The following is an 18955-nucleotide window of genomic DNA, read 5'->3' on the forward strand; positions in this document are numbered from 1 at the left end:
GAACTAACCATGTTTTAGGAAGTACATATACCTCTGACTTTCTTTATGAGGTATAGGCTGAGAAACCATCTCTTTCTACCATTATCCAGCCGCCCACACCAAAATTGAAGCCTTTGCCATCGAATTTAAAATATGCTTACTTATATGAGAGCAAAAGTTTTCCAGTAATTATATCTGCCTCCTTTGCTAATGAGCAAGAGGAGAAGCTGTTATCAGTTCTCAAGAAGCATAAGAAGGCTATAGGCTGGACCCTGGCGGACATTCCTGGTATTAGCCCATCCACATGTATGCATCGGATAAATTTAGAGGATGGGGCTAAACCAGTAAGACAACCATAGAGAAGACTCAACCCGGTAATTCTTGATGTAGTGAAGAAGGAGGTAACCAAGCTTTTGCAAGCTGGAATCATTTATCCTATCTCTGACAACCAATTGGTGAGTCTCGTTCAGGTAGTCCCGAAGAAAACCGGCCTCACCGTCATCAAAAATGAGAAGGAGGAGCTGATACCTACTCGGGTGCAGAACAGTTGGAGAGTCTGCATTGACTATAGGAGGCTGAACCAGGTTACCAAAAAGGACCATTTTCCACTGCCATTCATTGACCAAATGCTTGAACGCCTGACAGGTAAATCTCACTACTGTTTCCTTGATGGTTTTTCTGGTTATATGCAAATCACTATTGCTCCTGAGGATCAGTAAAAGACCACATTCACCTGCCCCTTCGGCACTTTTGCCTATAGGAGGATGCCTTTCGGCCTGTGCAATGCCCCTGGTACCTTCCAGTGGTGCATGATTATTATTTTCAGTGATTTTTTAGAAAATTGCATAGAGGTGTTTATGGATGATTTCACTGTATATGGATCCTCTTTTGATGTTTGTTTGGATAGTCGGGAAAAAGTTTTGAATAGATACACTGAAACTAACTTTGTTCTAAATTTTGAAAAGATGTCATTTATGGTTGAGCAAGGTATATTTTTAGGCCACATTATTTCCAAAAATGGCATTGAAGTAGATCCTACAAAAATTTCTGTTATTTCACAATTGCCTTACCCCTCTTGCGTGCGAGAGGTGCGATCTTTTCTTGGTCATGCAGGATTCTACAGGCGCTTTATAAGAGATTTTAGCAAGGTAGCCCTTCTGTCATACCCTAATTTCGTCCGGGGATTATAATTTGATGATATACAACCATTGATTGGCCGCTTCGAGATATTTGGCACCCTTTGTTGCACAATATGTGAAGTCCCGAGATGTGCCGAAAATCAAAAGGAAGCAGGCTTACGCGATCCGTGAAAATTCCGTGATGTGACGGAAATCGAAGAAAATCCAAGCCGAGGCGCTTCCGTAACATTTCCGTAACGTTTCCGTGAGTAATTACGCGAAGATTCTCGACCGTTCTTCAACATTCATCGTTCGTTCTTCGTTTTCTTCAGTCTTCAACGGGTAAGTACCTCAAACCGAGCTTTTCAATTCATTCTATGTACCCGTGGTGGTCCACATTTTGTTTCATGTATTTTTATTCTCATTTTCATTCACTTTTTATACCCCCTTTTGACGTGCTTAAGTCATTTATTTAAGTCATTCCTCGCCTAATCTAAAAATAAAATAAATTTCCACCGATCATTTGAATTGTATCATCCGTTAATTTCGATTAAAATGAATTCCGACCGTTTGGTCGTGCCGTAACCACGTTGGAAATCAAAAAAGAGGTAAAATAATAATATAATAATCAAAAAATACCTTTTAGTAAAATAAAGCGAAAAATCAATCGGACGTTTTCTCTTTGGGATTTCTCATTCTTAATTGAATTGACTAATAACTAAAGCGAAACTAAGGCTAAAATCAACTCGCCTAGTCAAGCTCGTCCACAAAAAATAGGGTTTTGAAAGTTTATCATTTCAGTTTCTTACCAAGTAAAATGGATCATTTTTAAGGTCCAACGCCTTAAAATGATCACCCTTCAAGTAAAAAGAATCACTTGATTCACGCATAAGAAAGAACTACGTAGGCCTGATTTCCTCTTCGATGGAGGGTACGTAGGAGCGAAAGCCCCGCTTTTGTCGACCTCAAAAAATAAAAAGAAATATAAGTTAAGGTAATACAATTTCCACAATTCTAAAAAATAGGCTGTTGTCCTTTGAGACAAACGTGAGAGGTGCTAATACCTTCCTCAAGCGTAAATACAACTCCCGAACTTAGAATTTTCATTTTGACCGGTTTCCTTTGGTTTTTCCGACGTTTTCCACAAATAAACGTTGGTGGCGACTCCGCGCATCTTTCCTTCTTTGGAAAGCGCACCCATGAGCCTCGCCTTCGCTCGCCCGCAAAAGGGCACGTTGCAACAGTTGGCGACTCCACTGGGGACTATTTTTGTGAGTTAGGCCTATTTTAAGGAATTGTGGATTTGTGAAACTTTGTGTGGGCATTTGTTGAACTGTGTAAAATGTAAATAACTGTTGTCTATTTTTCATTCTTTACACTGCATTCTAAGCACCCACGGGTTTGAGTAAAAAGGGGCCCTATACCCGGGTTCATGGGAATCTAAGGAGTGGAGGTGAATCTATGATCATGCTAGGTCTCCGACTTGCTTGATAATAGTGAAACCTCGTCTAGAGCTTTCTCTCTTTATAATATGTTGTCGCTGGTATTCCATACCGCCACAATATTATTATCTTGAGTGATGATACCTCTAGAAAACAGCCGTGTGAGTTATGAATTGTTGGGGAGTAGTTATTAGAGACCCCTAGATATTGTCCTATAGGTTCCCAAATAGGGGCAAAGAGCAAACACGCTCCGTGCCATTCGTTCTCATGCATTTTTTTGGTAAAATAGCACTAGTTTATAGTTTTTGCTAGTGGTGTTTGGTTTCTTTAGAGTAATACATAACCTTTTTATGCTACGTCGAGGCGCCATCATGCCCAAACGTAGCATTAAAATTGGATCTCTGCGGTCTCGTATGTATGAATTACCCCTTTGTGTCGTTTTCTTTCTGTTTCATGCATACGCATTGCATCATTCATGTCGGAGTCTTGATCCACCCCTTTTTTAGGTAAATGATGGGGACAAATCAAAACGGCAAAAGGTTTTATCAAGTCAAGGTTAAAAGTGTAGATGTCACTAGCCTCAAGGAATTGGGACGATTGATGGGACCTCTCCAAAGGCAAGCCTTCCGCAAAGTGTACGGGAAGATTCTAGATTTGACCGCAGCGGAGGTATTTACGGAAGTTGTCGTATCCCTCGCCCAATACTATGACCAGCCGTTGAGGTGTTTCACGTTTGGGGACTTCCAAATGGTACCAACTATTGAAGAGTATGAGGAAATATTAGGATGCCTTCTTGGGGGGAGAAAACCGTATCTTTTCTCCGGCTTTCTTCCTTCCTTGAGCAAGATTGCAGCTGTGGTTGGAGATTCAACAAAAGAGTTGGATCGCATGAAGCAAACTTGGAACGGCGTAGTGGGCCTGCCTCGGAAATACTTGGAAGGCAAGGCAAGGGATATGGCAAGCCAAGAGAAGTGGGGCCCGTTTGCGGATATATTCGCTTTGTTGATTTTTAGGGTTGTCCTCTTTCCAAACGTTGACGGTTTGGTAGACTTAGCCACCATTGATGCTTTCCTCGCATATCACCATAGCAAGGAAAGTCCAGTGGTGGCTATCTTGGCAGATTTGTTTGACACCTTTGACCGGAGGTGTGAGAAAAATAGTGCACGGATTGTCTGTTGTTTACCCGCTCTCTCTGTGTGGTTGATTTCACACCTATTCCAACAAGACACAAGACACCCGTGTCCGCTTCAAAGTTATTGCTCATGCACCGAAAAAGGAAGAGTCAATTGGGACCAACATTTGGCGGAGATAGGGGGCAGCGCAATCAATTGGTTTCCTCGTTGGAAGGAAGGAAAGGAAGGAGTTCTTTTCTCGTGTGGGGACTACCCTAATGTTCCATTGATAGGGACTAGGGGGTGTATTAATTATAATCCCGCGCTCGCCATAAGACAGCTAGGGTACCCCATGAGGGGAGCGCCAACGGAAGGGAGTCTCTCACCTTTCCTTGTGAAAGATTTAGGCACGCAAGGTCTCAAGGTTATACAAAGAATCCACAAGGCGTGGAGGAGTCCGTTGAGGAAAGACAAGGAGCTTAGGGGCATCCGTAATGGCGTCATCGGAGGTTATCATGGATGGCTAAGAATTCACACGCGAGGGTTAGATTGGCTCTCCAAGTTGAAAGTTATCGATGAGGAGAACTTCGAAGCTCCGGAGGAAGATGAAGAAGTTCGAGCTCTAAAATTAGAGCTAGGGAAGGCAAGACTCGCCAAGGAGAAGTTCAAATCAGCTGCTACACACATCCGGAAAGAGTGCACCAAGTTACAAGAGGAAAACGTGGCCACTGCAAGAGCCCTTGAACAAGAAACCAAAAGGGCCCACAAGGAGGAATATGGCCGAGAGAAATTCCGAGGAGCATTGTGGGGTAGCAGCAATGAGCTCAAGCTCTGAAGAGAGGAAAGAGATCGGTCACGAGTGCATGGCATGATCTTAAAAGAAGAGTTAGTTGCTTGCGCGAGGGCCAAAAGGAGTTTGGCTCAACACTTGGAAGCCACGAAGCAAAGCATGCTAGCTATCATAGGGCAATACAAGGAAGAGTTGAACCAGTCTGTGGCCCATGAACAAAAGCTAGTGGAGGATTTTGCACAAGTATACGCCGAAAAGGAAGCAAGAGGGAGGGTGATTGATGCATTGCATCAAGAAGCGACTATGTGGATGGATAGGTTCGCCTTGACCTTGAATGGAAGTCAAGACCTCCCGCGTCTATTAGCCAAAGCAAAAGCCATGGCCGAAGTGTGTACGGCCCCCGAGGAGATTCATGGGCTAATCAATTACTGTCAACACATGATAGATTTGATGGCCCACATAATTAGAAACCGTTAGGGTCTCTTGTAACACCTTTGTATAATCTTGGCTAGATGAAAGCTTTGTTCTTTTTATAAAATGAGAAGTTCTGAACTCATCATGTTATCTAAAAAAACCTTGGGGTGGATCCAAGTGCTCCGATCATTCATTTGCATATTCATGTTTTGGTGGCATACTCACCGTTGTTTATTTTTTTAGGAATTTCATCATAACTAAGAAAACACCAAGGCACCCCTATAACACTCGATCCAGAAAAATGGATAATGAAGAGGGCATGCAGGAACAGATGAAGGCCGATCTATCGGCTTTAAAAGATCAAATGGCTTCCATCTCGGAGGTCATGTTAAAACTCCAGAAAACTATAGAGGATAAAGCCACGGCAACCACCTCCAGTACAGTTAGGGAAGCGGAGCCGGTGCTGCAGCCCGCCTTAAATCTGGGCCAAGACAGAAACACGACCGTGTTTGGTCGAAGGTATAGTCCGCAAGCTTATCCTTATGGCTTTCCTCCGGACTTCACCCCCCGTGCCACCCCGGAAGATTTAAGCCAAGCCCCTACTTTCGAGGGGCAACTCCCACCTTATGACGACTATCCCGGGCAAGACGATGAGGAAGGAGATACCCATCTTGGCCCCCTACTCCACCTCAAAGATCCGTCCCCCATGAACTACCCCAACCGAACATAGTCCGCCATATCCCGACCTCACCCACACCCGTAAAAGAATCTGTTCCCTTCGCGGAAGATAAGGGAAAGATTGAGGCGCTTGAAGAGAGGTTAAGAGCAGTCGAGGGCCTTGGCAATTACCCATTCTCGGATTTAGCGGATTTATGTCTCGTGCCCAACATCGTTATCCCTCCCAAGTTCAAAGTACCAGACTTTGATAAGTACAAAGGGACGACATGTCCAAAAGGGCATCTCCGAATGTATTGCCGAAAGATGGGGGCGTATTCTGCAGACGAGAAGTTGTTGGTCCATTTCTTTCAAGACAGCTTGGCCGTAGTAATTGTAGCATGGTATACCAATCTGGAAGCATCCCAGATCCGATCATGGAAGGACTTGGCAATTGCCTTCATTAGGCAGTACCAGTACAATACGGACATGGCTCCCGATCGGAACCAGCTTCAGGGTATGACTAAGCGAGAGCATGAGTCCATTAAGGAATATGCCCAAAGATGGAGAGATCTCGCAGCCCAAGTCGTACCGCCCATGACGGAGAGGGAGATGATCGCAATTATGGTAGATACGTTACCCACGTTCTACTATGAAAAGCTGATAGGCTACATGCCAGCTAACTTTGCGGATCTCGTCTTCGCCGGAGAAAGGATTGAATCCGGACTACGAAAAGGCAAGTTCGAATATGCTGCCAATATGGCTCCCAACAACAACAGAAGAGCCCCAGTAGTGGGCGCGAGGAAAAAGGAAGGAGACACCCACGCGGTCACCACCGCCCCGACGTGGATGAAAGCACCCCAAAATATCCAAAGCTCATACCAATCCAATCCCCCAAATTTTTTAATCCGAGCCGGGAATTCCTTCCCGACTCAAGTAAAAGGACCACTCGCAGCAGAAAGAGCGCCGACCCAATGCACAGCTCCAGCCGCACCCCGGCCAGTTAATAATACAACCCCCGACGCGACCTATAAATATGCACAGCACCCGCCCCCGAAAGACAACTTCCCTCCTATTCCCATGACATACTTCGAGTTATGGCCTTCATTATTGGAGAATCATTTGGTGGTGGCCATACCCGGGAAGGTCCTCCAGCCACCCTACCCCAAGTGGTATGACCCGGGTGCCAAGTGTGCGTACCATAGTGGAGTTCCCGGACACAACATTGACTCATGCCTCCCGTTCAAATATAAGGTACGACACGTAATCAGTGCCGGTTGGCTATCGTTTCAAGAGGAAGGCCCAAATGTTAAAACCAACCCGCTAGCTAGTCATGGAGGGGCTAGCGTGAACGCCGTCGAAGAGGATGGGCCATCGCGGGCAAAGAAATTAGGAGAGGTAGCTACTTTTAGACGCTTCATCTATCAATCACTGCAAGCGGCATGCATGGTCTCCCGTGGCGGAGGCGAAAGGGACGAATGTTTGTTTCACCTCGGGGAGTCGCACGACATGGAAACCTGTCTCACAGTAGAAGAATTGCTTCAACGGCTCATGGACTGGGGGCAGCTTGAAGTGTCCATAGGAGGGAGGGAAGAACCACAAGTTTGCATGCAGTCGGAAGAGAAGAAGGTTCCTCTAACCCCCAAGGCCCTAGTGATATGTTTTACTAGAAAAGGGACCGGCTCCACACCCATATACCCCCGGGCGGCGCCCAAGCCAACGCCATTTGCATATCAAAGTAATAAGGCCGTTCCGTGGAAGTATACCCCTCCCGCGTCCAGTCAAAGAGTTGCAACCGAAGTTGACTCCCTATCAGCTAAGGTAACCAACATCAATGGCCTCAGTGGCGTAACCCGCAGTGGTCGGGTGTTCGCTTCCCCTCACCCGGCGGAATTGCCCTCCAAAGGGAAAGCGCCCATGGTCCAAGAGCCCACAGACATAGCCACCTCCTCGAAAGAAGTAGATCCTCCAGTGGTAAGTGGGGTCGAAAAGAAAGAAGGACTTCAAGGAAAAATAGTGACTTTGGAAGAGGCCCATGAGTTCCTCCGTCTCATCTAACAAAGCGAGTTTAAGGTAGTCGAGCAACTGAATAAAACTCCAGCAAGGATATCTTTGCTTGAACTACTCATAAACTCCGAGCCTCATCGTGCCCTGTTGATGAAGGTCCTTAACGATGCCCATGTAGCACATGATATCTCAGTGGAGGGTTTCAAAGGCATCGTTAATCATATAACCACCAACAATTATATCACGTTTGCGGAAGAAGAGATTCCCGTTGAGGGGAGAGGACACAACAAGGCTCTACATGTGTCGGTGAGATGTATGGACCACATTGTCGCAAAGGTACTTATTGACAATGGATCGAGTTTAAATGTAATGCCGAAGACCACTTTGGAAAAGCTTCCTTTTAGTGCGTCACGTTTAAAACCGAGCTCGATGGTGGTGCAAGCCTTTGATGGTACTCGGCGGGAAGTGATGGGGGAAATCGATATTCCCATTCAGATAGGCCCCTACACTTGCAATGTGGTGTTTCAAGTAATGGATATAAATCCCGCCTATAGCTGCCTCTTGGGAAGAGCTTGGATTCATGCCCTGGGAGTGGTCCCTTCAACGCTTCACCAGAAATTGAAGTTCGCAGTGGGTGGACTTTTAGTGATAGTGTCGGGTGAAGAGGATATGTTAGTGAGCTGCCCCTCCTCTGCACCGTACGTAGAAGCAGCGGAAGAATCATTGGAAACGACTTTCCAATCCTTTGAGGTGGTGAGCTGCGCCTCTGTGGAACCAAGTCCGTCGCTACCTTCTCTCTCCAACGCGGCCATAATGGTGGCGCGTGTTATGCTCAGGAACGGATTTGAGCCCGGAATGGGTCTAGGCAAGGACTACCTCGGGATAGGGTATGAACCCGGGATGCCGGGGAGGAGGAACGTGCCGTCAAGATTTCGGGCGGATAGGGTATGGCCCGGCCATATTAGCTAGTGTTTCACCAGCGCTGGAATGGTGTCCAAGGAGGAGGTGGCCGCAATAGAAGAGGAGTTCCCTCAAGACCTACCAAGTTTTGAGCAACCATGCCACCCCGATTCCCAAGTGGGGAACTAGCGCGTGATAAGCCAGTCAGAAGTCTATACCGCTGATTCAATGTAATTAGAGCATATAGATTTCCTTTCTCTTTTGTTTTGTGAAACCTACCTTATTAAATAAACAAAGAGATCTTGTTTCATCTGTTCTTGCAGTTCCACCTTTTCTCATATCATTTTGCGTGTTTTTGTTTCTTTTGTCTTGTTTGGTATAGATATGAGGGTCGATTCTTTGAGGATCCTAACAACGAGGGTTTGACAATCGATTTCGATCGAGATATAAGCCAAATGATAAATGAGGAAGAGGAAGAGGACATCTTGTCACCAGAGTTGGAGAGGTTGGTCGCTCAGGAAGAACGTAAAATGAAGCCTCACCAAGAAGAAACCGAATTGGTAAACTTGGGGACAAGGAGGAAAAGGAAGAAGTGAAGGTAGGAACCGGTATGACCGCGCCTATCCGCCAAGGTTTAATAACCCTTCTTGAAAAGTATCAAGATGTCTTCGCGTGGTCATATCAAGACATGCCCGGTCTGGATTCCGACATTGTGCAACATAAGTTGCCTTTGAATCCTGGGTCTTCCCCGGTTAAGCAAAAGTTACGAAGAATGAGACCCGAGATGTCTTTAAAGATTAAAGAAGAAGTAAGGAAGCAATTTGACGCAGGGTTTTTAGCTGTGGCTCGGTACCCAGAATGGGTGGCCAATATTGTCCCAGTCCCGAAAAAGGACGGCAAGGTTCGAATGTGTGTAGACTACCGGGACTTGAACCGGGCCAGTCCAAAAGACAATTTTCCCAGCCACACATTGACATATTGGTAGATAATACAGCCAAATTCGCCCTTTTCTCATTTATGGATGGTTTCTCAGGGTATAATCAAATAAAGATGGCACCCGAAGATGTGGAGAAGACCACTTTCGTCACCCTGTGGGGGACATTCTGCTATAAAGTGATGGCCTTCGGGCTGAAAAATGCTGGGGCAACCTATCAGCGTGCCATGGTGGCATTGTTCCATGATATGATGCATAAGGAAATAGAGGTCTACGTAGATGACATGATTGCCAAGTCTCGGACTGAGGACGAACACCTTGTCAATCTACGTAAGCTGTTTGGAAGGTTGTGGAAATACCAATTAAAACTGAACCCAACCAAGTGCACCTTTGGGGTGAAGTCAGGGAAGCTGCTAGGATTTATCATAAGTCAGAAAGGGATAGAGATAGATCCCGAGAAAGTGAAGGCCATCCTTGAAATGCCGGAACCACGCACGGAGAAGCAAGTTCGGGGGTTTTTGGGCAAGTTGAATTATATCGCGAGATTTATCTCGCAACTCACCCCTACCTGTGAGCCCATTTTTAAGCTATTACATAAGAACCAGGCGGTCCTATGGAACAATGACTGCCAAGAGGCCTTTGAGAAGATCAAACATAGTCTCGCGAATCCCCCAGTGCTCATGCCACCTGTAACAGGAAGACCTCTTTTCCTGTACATGACCGTGCTGGACGAGTCTATGGGGTGCGTGTTGGGTCAGCATGATGATTCTGGGAAAAAGGAGCAAGCCATCTACTATCTGAGCAAGAAGTTTACTGCATGTGAGATGAATTACTCAATACTAGAAAGGACGTGTTGTGCTCTGGTATGGGCATCACATCGGCTTAGGCAGTATATGCTTAGCCATACCACGTGGCTTATTTCCAAAATGGATCCCGTGAAATACATCTTTGAAAAACCGGCCCTCACAGGATGAATCGCTAGGTGGCAGGTACTATTATCTGAATTCGATATCGTTTACGTCACCCAAAAAGCGGTAAAGGGAAGTGCCTTAGCAGATTATTTGGCCTAGCAACCCCTCCAGGATTATCGGCCGATGCACCCTGAGTTCCCAGATGAAGATATCATGGCCCTGTTTGAAGAGAAGCAGACGCACGAGGACATAGACAAATGGATTGTTTGCTTCGATGGGGCATCTAATGCTTTGGGCCACAGAGTAGGGGCAGTCCTTGTATCCCCGGATGATCAGTGTATTCCTTTCACAGCTAGGCTAGGTTTTGATTGTACAAACAATATGGCCGAGTACGAAGCCTGCGCCCTCGGGGTTCAGGCGGCCATTGATTTTGATGTAAAACTACTCAAGGTGTATGGAGACTCAGCTTTGCTGATACGCCTGTTCAAAGGAGAATGGGAAACTAGGGATCCGAAGTTGATACCCTATCAAACTCACATCTTGAGGTTAGCCAAGTACTTTGACAACATTTCCTTCCACCACATACCTCGGGAAGAGAATCAAATGGCTGATGCATTAGCCACCCTAGCATCCATGTTTCAACTTGCCCCACACGGGGATCTGCCGTACATCGAATTCAAATCTCAAGGCAGACCGGCATATTGTTATGCAATAGAGGAAGAGCGGGATGGGAAACCGTGGTATTTCGACATCAAGCAGTATGTCGAGAACAAAGAATACCCACCAGGGATTTCTGACAATGACAAAAGGACATTGTGGAGATTGGATACTGGTTTCTTTGTAAGTGGTACCATCCTGTACAAACGAAACCACGACATGACCCTCCTACGATGCGTAGATGCCAAAGAGGCGAACTTCATGATTGAAGAGATCCACGAGGGTTCCTTTGGGACACATGCCAATGGGCATGCTATGGCCAGAAAAATCCTTAGGGCCGGTTATTATTGGCTCACCATGGAAAGCGATTGTTGCACTCATGTCAGGAAATGTCAAAAATGTCAGACATACGCGGACAATGTCAATGTTCCGCCACATCCTCTGAATGTTATGTCCGCCCCTTGGCCTTTTTCCATGTGGGGAATAGATGTCATTGGGGCCATCGAACCCAAAGCCTCGAATGGTCACCGCTTCATTCTTGTGGCGATAGATTACTTCACCAAATGGGTCGAAGCAGCTTCTTATACTAATGTCACAAGGAATGTGGTAGTTAGATTCATAAAGAAGGAGTTGATTTGTCGATACGGACTCCCCAGGAAGATCATTACTGACAATGGCACCAATCTGAACAATAAGATGATGCAGGAGATGTGCGAAGACTTCAAGATCCATCATCATAACTCTACCCCTTATCGGCCAAAGATGAATGGAGCTGTAGAGGCTGCGAATAAGAATATTAAGAAGATTGTTCAAAAGATGACAGTGTCATACAAAGATTGGCATGAGATGTTGCCTTTCGCCCTGCACGGATATAGAACCTCGGTACGAACTTCTACTGGGGCAACACCGTATTCCTTAGTTTATGGGATGGAAGCAGTACTCCCGTTTGAGGTGGAAGTTCCTTCTCAGAGGATAATAGTAGAATCGGAACTAGAAGAGTCAGAATGGGCTCAAGCACGCTACGACCAACTCAACCTCATTGAAGGTAAGCGTTTGACAGCCATGAGCCATGGGCGTCTGTATCAACGAAGAGTAAAGAACGCATTCGACAAGAAGGTACGTCCGCGCAAGTTCAACGAGGGGGACCTCGTGCTGAAAAAGATGTCCCACACTGTTAAGGATAGTCGAGGCAAGTGGGCCCCAAATTATGAAGGACCTTTTGTGGTGAAAAGAGCTTTTTCTGGGGGTGCTCTGATACTCACCAACATGGATGACGAGGAGCTGCCCTCGCCCGTGAACTCCGATGTAGTTAAACGATATTACGCTTGAAGTTTGGGGCAATCGAGAGGACTGTTGCATTTTTTTTTATTTTCTGAGTTATTCTCGTTCCTTTTGATTTCCTCTAGGGATTCCCATTCACTGTATTTGTCTCGTTTCTTTGAAAAGAAAAGATGGGCGAGGTTTCAGTCCTCCCTTTGGTTTCAAACTTCGTGTTTTAGTTTGTTATAACTTGAGCCCTCTTCGCTCGGTGTATGGGGTGCCCCAAACACTTATTTAAAATTGAATCTAACCAGCCTTCACTAAAATAAAATATTCGCATTAGAAACATTCATACATGCACATGAACATGCATATCTTGTGATAGCAAGGAGCAGAATCGTCTCAGGCCACGGTCAGAAGTCAAGACAAGTCAATGGCAGAAATCGACCAAGGTAAGACGATGACCGGTCACGATTGGCCGCATATTGTTTGTATCCTACTTGTAGGTACTTAGGGAGGGAGGCGAGTGGAGGATAGGATTGCGACCGACCGATCGTTGCCCCTTCCCGGCGCTAAACAAGCAGAGAACGTCGCTGCAAGGCAGCCCAGTATCCTTTGAATTCGCAGTATTTTTACTACTATTGTTTGTTTTTTAAGTAATCAACGCCTAATTCTAACTTAAGTAGATTCAAGTAGGCAAAACGCTAACCCATAAGGAAGGAGGAGACATGGTTAATGTTCCCCTTCCAAAAAAAATAAATGTGGCAGGTTAGCTCGCTTGGGCGAGCAACCCCTGCATGCAAAATATAAAAACGAGGGAGGGGGACGTTTTTGCATCCAAAAACTCCCCCCTCATTCAAAAGAAAGGACTCACGAAGGCTTGCGGTTCTTGCTCCCTCAAGCCACTTTTGGTTGCCTTTTGCTTTCATTTTTGGTGTTATTATTCACTCCAACAAGTAAGTATTCAATCCTTGATGTTTTTAGCTTCCCATTGGTATATTTTCTTCATCTTTTGGTGCTCCAAATTGTGAGAATGTGCTTATATTTATGGGGCAGTTTTGGTTTGTTTTTATGCTTGTTTTCTTGAGTTGAGGATTTGAATGAGAAGGCCTTAGGCCTATGCTGTATTCTGAAGCAATGGGGCATGCCACATTGTCCCCATCCTCTTGTAATTTATGTCCAAACATGCGCTCACCAAGTGCTCGGTGAAATGCCCCAATGATGTATAAGTATGATTTTGTAAAATTGGGAGAGTGGGACTGTTTCTTATATGTAGGTACAGCATAGGAGATTCAAGATAGGTGCCCAAATGCAATTCCAAGCTTAGGAACCCAAACTTGTAGCTTCAATGCAAGGAAACATGCTTATGGCTAGGAATCCAAAATTTGGTTTTAGAATTAGGAAAAAACATGAAAATTAGGATTTGCTTGTGAGAGTTTTTGCTCGAATTTGGGGCTGCCCCATGTTTGATACTTTACATAGAGGTAGTGTGGAAAACACCTTGCAATAGTGTGTATACATAGGTAAATATAAAGAGCATGAAATTCCTAGCAAAGTGTGAATGATTGTCTTCCTAAATGAATGTATGATAGTGTGGAATGCCTTTTGAATGCAAGTATGTGCATAATGTAAATAGCTTGCCAATATGTGTAAGTGTGAGTGAAACAATGAAAGTTTGTATGGTATATATATTTCGAGTGAGTGTAGGTAGTTTGTGATAGCAAATGTTTAGGACATAGTTAAGTGTAAATTTTGACGCAATGCCTTGAGCGTGAGAGTGTGTGTTCTTTTCAAATGCATGTATATATGTATGACAATTAGAATATGTTGGATGTTCTTGTATGTTGACATGAGTAATAGGATATTTTTTACACATACACGTGTGCATAAATGGATTACATGAGTTTGGTCTAAATCAGAGGGATTAGCACGACCTTTTTGCGTTAAGATAAGCGTTATCTTGTAAAACTAACTTCCAAATGTTTGTTCTCGCAGGAGATGGCCCTGAGGAAACTTGCCTCAAAGAGATCCAGGAAGGATAAAACGGCCGAAGGAACTAGTTCCGCCCCCGAGTATGATAGTCACCGCTTTAGGAGCGCTGAACACCAACAGCGCTTCGAGGCCATCAAGGGATGGTCATTTCTCCGGGAGCGACGCGTCCAGCTCAGGGACGACGAGTATATCGATTTCCAGGAGGAGATAGTTCGCCGATGGTGGGCATCACTGGTCACCCCCATGGCCAAGTTCAATCCAGACATAGTCCTCGAATTTTATGCCAATGCTTGGCCTACAGAGGAGGGCGTGCGAGCTATGAGGTCCTGGGTGAGGGGTCAGTGGATCCCGTTTGATGCAGATGCTATCGGCCAGCTCCTGGGATATCCTTTAGTGCTAGAAGAGGGTCAGGAGTGCGAGTATGACCAGAGGAGGAACTGGTCCGATGGGTTCGATGAGGAGGCCATCGCCCATTTGCTATGTATACCGGGGCAGGATTTTGCCCGGACTGCTGCCGGGAGACGGCTGCGGATCATGCGCACCAACATGACCACCCTGACTCAGATCTGGATGACTTTGCTGCTCAACAACATCCAGTCCAGCGACCATAATTCCGACCTCCCCCTGCCGAAGTGTCAGCTGGTGTACGCCATCCTGACGTGGATGAGCATTCACGTGGCTCAGTTAATCGCTGATGCCATCTATATATTTGCAGGTATGGTGCCTACCAGGCACCCTCTGGACCCGGATAAGTCCAACAGGGCCCTGGGATTTCCCGCCTTGATCGCAGGACTCTGCCAGTCGTTCGGAGTCCCCGTCGCACCTAGCAAGGTGATTCGGCCGCCCATCACCCGAGCCTTTATTAAGAAGTATTGCACACAGAGACGTGTTCCACAGGCCGCAGACGCGCCGCCACCTCATCAGGCTGGTCCAGCCGGATCGTTTGATACGGAGCAGTATTTGCGGCATTTGGTTCGCCAGCAGGCGGCCAATCACCGGGCTCATGTACAGACCCATGATTGTCTTTACCAGATGAGCCTCAGCCTGCAGAGCCAGGGTTTTACTTCTTTTCCGTGCCCTACTCCGGACCAGTTCAGGGCAGAGGTCGCATGGCCTGGAGATTGGCCTGAGGCCCGGGCAAGAGAGGCACCTGCAGAGGAACCAGCAGAGGCTCCCGACGAGGCAGATGAGGCTCGCGAGGACGAGGAGATGGCCGATTTACTTGATTTCTTAGGAGGGAGCGGAGCCACATGATTGGGAGATCCCTTGATCCATATTTCTTTTTGTTTCCATTTGTTTTTTTTCTTTTTACATATCATCTTATTTTTGTTTAACTAAGGGACTAACGTTGGTTTCATGTTTTGACTTTTGTTTTGTACATACATATCGTTTGAGTTGTTACGTCGGTACTTGTTTCATTGTTGTCAATAGTGTTTGTTGAAATTCCGGAACCGTGTAGAGTTTTTCATTTAGGAACGTCGTCCTAAAAATAAAATGAACCAAAAATCCTAATAAAAAGAAAGAAGCGTTGTGAATAAAAGTCATGTTCATAAAGAAAAGAAAAAGGTTTTTATTTATACATGTATGTAAAAGGAAAATGTGTATAGAAGGTTTTTATGTGTGTAAATGATGCGTGGAAAGGAATTCTTGTGTGTGTGAGTAACGAGTGTATATGAAGAAACTTTTGTGTGAACCATAAGTGTGTGTTGGGAAAAATGGAAATAGAGGTCTACGTAGATGACATGATTGCCAAGTCTCGGATTGAGGCTGAACACCTTGTCAATCTGCGTAAGCTGTTTGGAAGGTTGCGGAAATACCAATTAAAAGTAAACCCAACCAAATGCACCTTTGGGGTGAAGTCGGGGAAGCTTCTAGGATTTATCGTAAGTCAGAAAGGGATAGAGATAGATCCCAAGAAAGTGAAGGCCATCCTTGAAATGCCGGAACCACGCACGGAGAAGCAAGTTCGGGGGTTTTTGGGCAGGTTGAATTATATCGTGAGATTTATCTCGCAACTCACCCTTACTTGTGCGCCCATTTTTAAGCTATTACGTAAGAACCAGGCGGTCCTGTGGAACAGTGACTGCCAAGAGGCCTTCGAGAAGATCAAACAGAGTCTCGCAAATCCCCCAGTGCTCATGCCACCTGTAACAGGAAGACCTCTTTTCCTGTACATGACCGTGTTGGACGAGTCTATGGGGTCCGTGTTGGGTCAGCATGATGATTCTGGGAAAAAGGAGCAAGCCATCTATTATCTGAGCAAGAAGTTTACCGCATGTGAGATGAATTATTCAATGCTGGAAAGGAGGTGTTGTGCTCTGGTATGGGCATCACATCGGCTTAGGCAGTACATGCTCAGCCATACCACGTGGCTTATTTCTAAAATGGATCCCGTGAAATACATCTTTGAAAAACCGGCCCTCACGGGACAAATCGCTAGGTGGCAGGTACTATTATCTGAATTCGATATCGTTTACGTCACCCAAAAGGCGGTAAAGGGAAGTGCCTTAGCGGATTATTTGGCCCAGCAACCCCTCCAGGATTATCGGCCGATGCACCCCGAGTTCCCAGATGAAGATATCATGGCCCTGTTTGAAGAGAAGTGGACGCACGAGGACATAGACAAATGGATTGTTTGCTTCGATGGGGCATCTAATGCTTTGGGCCACGGAGTAGGGGCAGTCCTTGTATCCCCGGATGACCAGTGTATTCCTTTCACGGCTAGGCTAGGTTTTGATTGTACCAACAATATGGCCGAGTACGAAGCATGCGCCCTCGGGGTTCAGGCGGCAATTGATTTTGATGTAAAACTACTCAAGGTGTATGAAGACTCAGCTTTGGTGATACGCTAGTTGAATGGAGAATGGGAAACTAGGGATCCGAAGTTGATACCATATCAAACTCACATCTTGAGGTTAGCCAAGTACTTTGACGACATTTCCTTCCACCACATACCTCGGGAAGAGAATCAAATGGCTGATGCATTAGCCACCTTGGCATCCATGTTTCAAATTGCCCCACACGGGGATCTGCCATACATCGAATTCAAATCTCAAGGAAGACCGGCATATTGTTATGCAATAGAGGAAGAGCGGGATGGGAAACCGTGGTATTTCGACATCAAGCAGTATGTCGAGAACAAAGAATACCCACCAGGGATTTCTGACAATGACAAAAGGCCATTGTGGAGATTGGCTACTGGTTTCTTTGTAAGTGGTACCATCCTGTACAAACGAAACCACGACATGACCCTCCTACGATGCGTAGATGCCAAAGAGGCGAACTTCATGATTGAGGAGATCCACGAGGGTTCCTTTGGGACACATGCCAATGGGCATGCTATGGCCAGAAAAATTCTTAGGGCCTGTTACTATTGGCTCACCATGGAAAGCGATTGTTGCGCTCATGTAAGGAAATGTCAGGCATACGTGGACAATGTCAATGTTCTGCCACATCCTCTGAAAGTTATGTCCGCCCCTTGGCCTTTTTCCATGTGGGGAATAGATGTCATTGGGGCCATCGAACCCAAAGCGTCGAATGGTCACCGCTTCATTCTTGTGGCGATAGATTACTTCACCAAATGGGTCGAAGCAGCTTCTTATACTAATGGCACAAGGAATGTGGTAGTTAGGTTCATAAAGAAGGAGCTGATTTGTCGATACGGACTCCCCAGGAAGATCATTACTGACAATGGTACCAATATGAACAATAAGATTATGCAGGAAATGCGCGAGGACTTCAAGATCCAGCATCACAACTCTACCCCTTATCGGCCAAAGATGAATGGGGCTGTAGAGGCTGCGAATAAGAATATTAAGAAGATTGTTCAAAAGATGAGAGTGTCATACAAAGATTGGCATGAGATGTTGCCTTTCGCCCTGCACGGATACAGAACCTCGGTGCGAACTTCTACTGGGGCAACACCGTATTCCTTGGTTTATGGGATGGAGGCAGTACTCCCATTTGAGGTGGAAGTTCCTTCTCAGAGGATAATAGCAGAATCCGGCCTAGAAGAGTCGGAATGGGCTCAAGCACGCTACGACCAACTCAACCTCATTGAAGGTAAGCGTTTGACAGCCATGAGCCATGGGCGTCTGTATCAACGAAGAGTAAAGAACACATTCGATAAGAAGGTACGTCCGCACAAGTTCAACGAGGGGGACCTCGTGCTGAAAAAGATGTCCCACACTGTTAAGGATAGTCGAGGCAAGTGGGCCCCGAATTATGAAGGTCCCTTCATGGTGAAAAAAGCTTTTTCTGGGGGTGCTCTGATACTCACCAACATGGATGGCGAGGAGTTGCCCTCGCCCGTGAACTCCGATGTAGTTAAACGATATTACGCTTGAAGTCTGGGGCAATCGAGAGGACCGTTGCATGTTTTTTATTTCTGAGTTTTTCTCGTTCTTCTTGGTTTCCTCTAGGGATTCCCATTCACTGTATTTGTCTCGTTTCTTTGAAAAGAAAAGATGGGCGAGGTTTCAGTCCTCCCTTTGGTTTCAAACCTTGTGTTTTATATTTGTTATAACTTGAGCCCTCTTCGCTCGGTGTATGGGGTGCCCCAAACGCTTATCTAAAATTGAATCTAACCAGCCTTCACTAAGAAAGTCATCGCATTAGTAACATTCATACATGCACATACACATGCATATTTTGTGGTAACAGGGGCAGGGCCTTCTTAGGTCACGGTTAGAAGTTGAGACAAGTTGACTACGGAAATCAACCAAGGTAAGACGATGACCAGACACGATTGGCCATTGGATTTTTTGTTTCCTACTTACAGGTACA

This window comes from Glycine max, chromosome 9, assembly GCF_000004515.6.
Source record: "Glycine max cultivar Williams 82 chromosome 9, Glycine_max_v4.0, whole genome shotgun sequence".
Taxonomy (NCBI): Eukaryota; Viridiplantae; Streptophyta; class Magnoliopsida; order Fabales; family Fabaceae; genus Glycine; species Glycine max.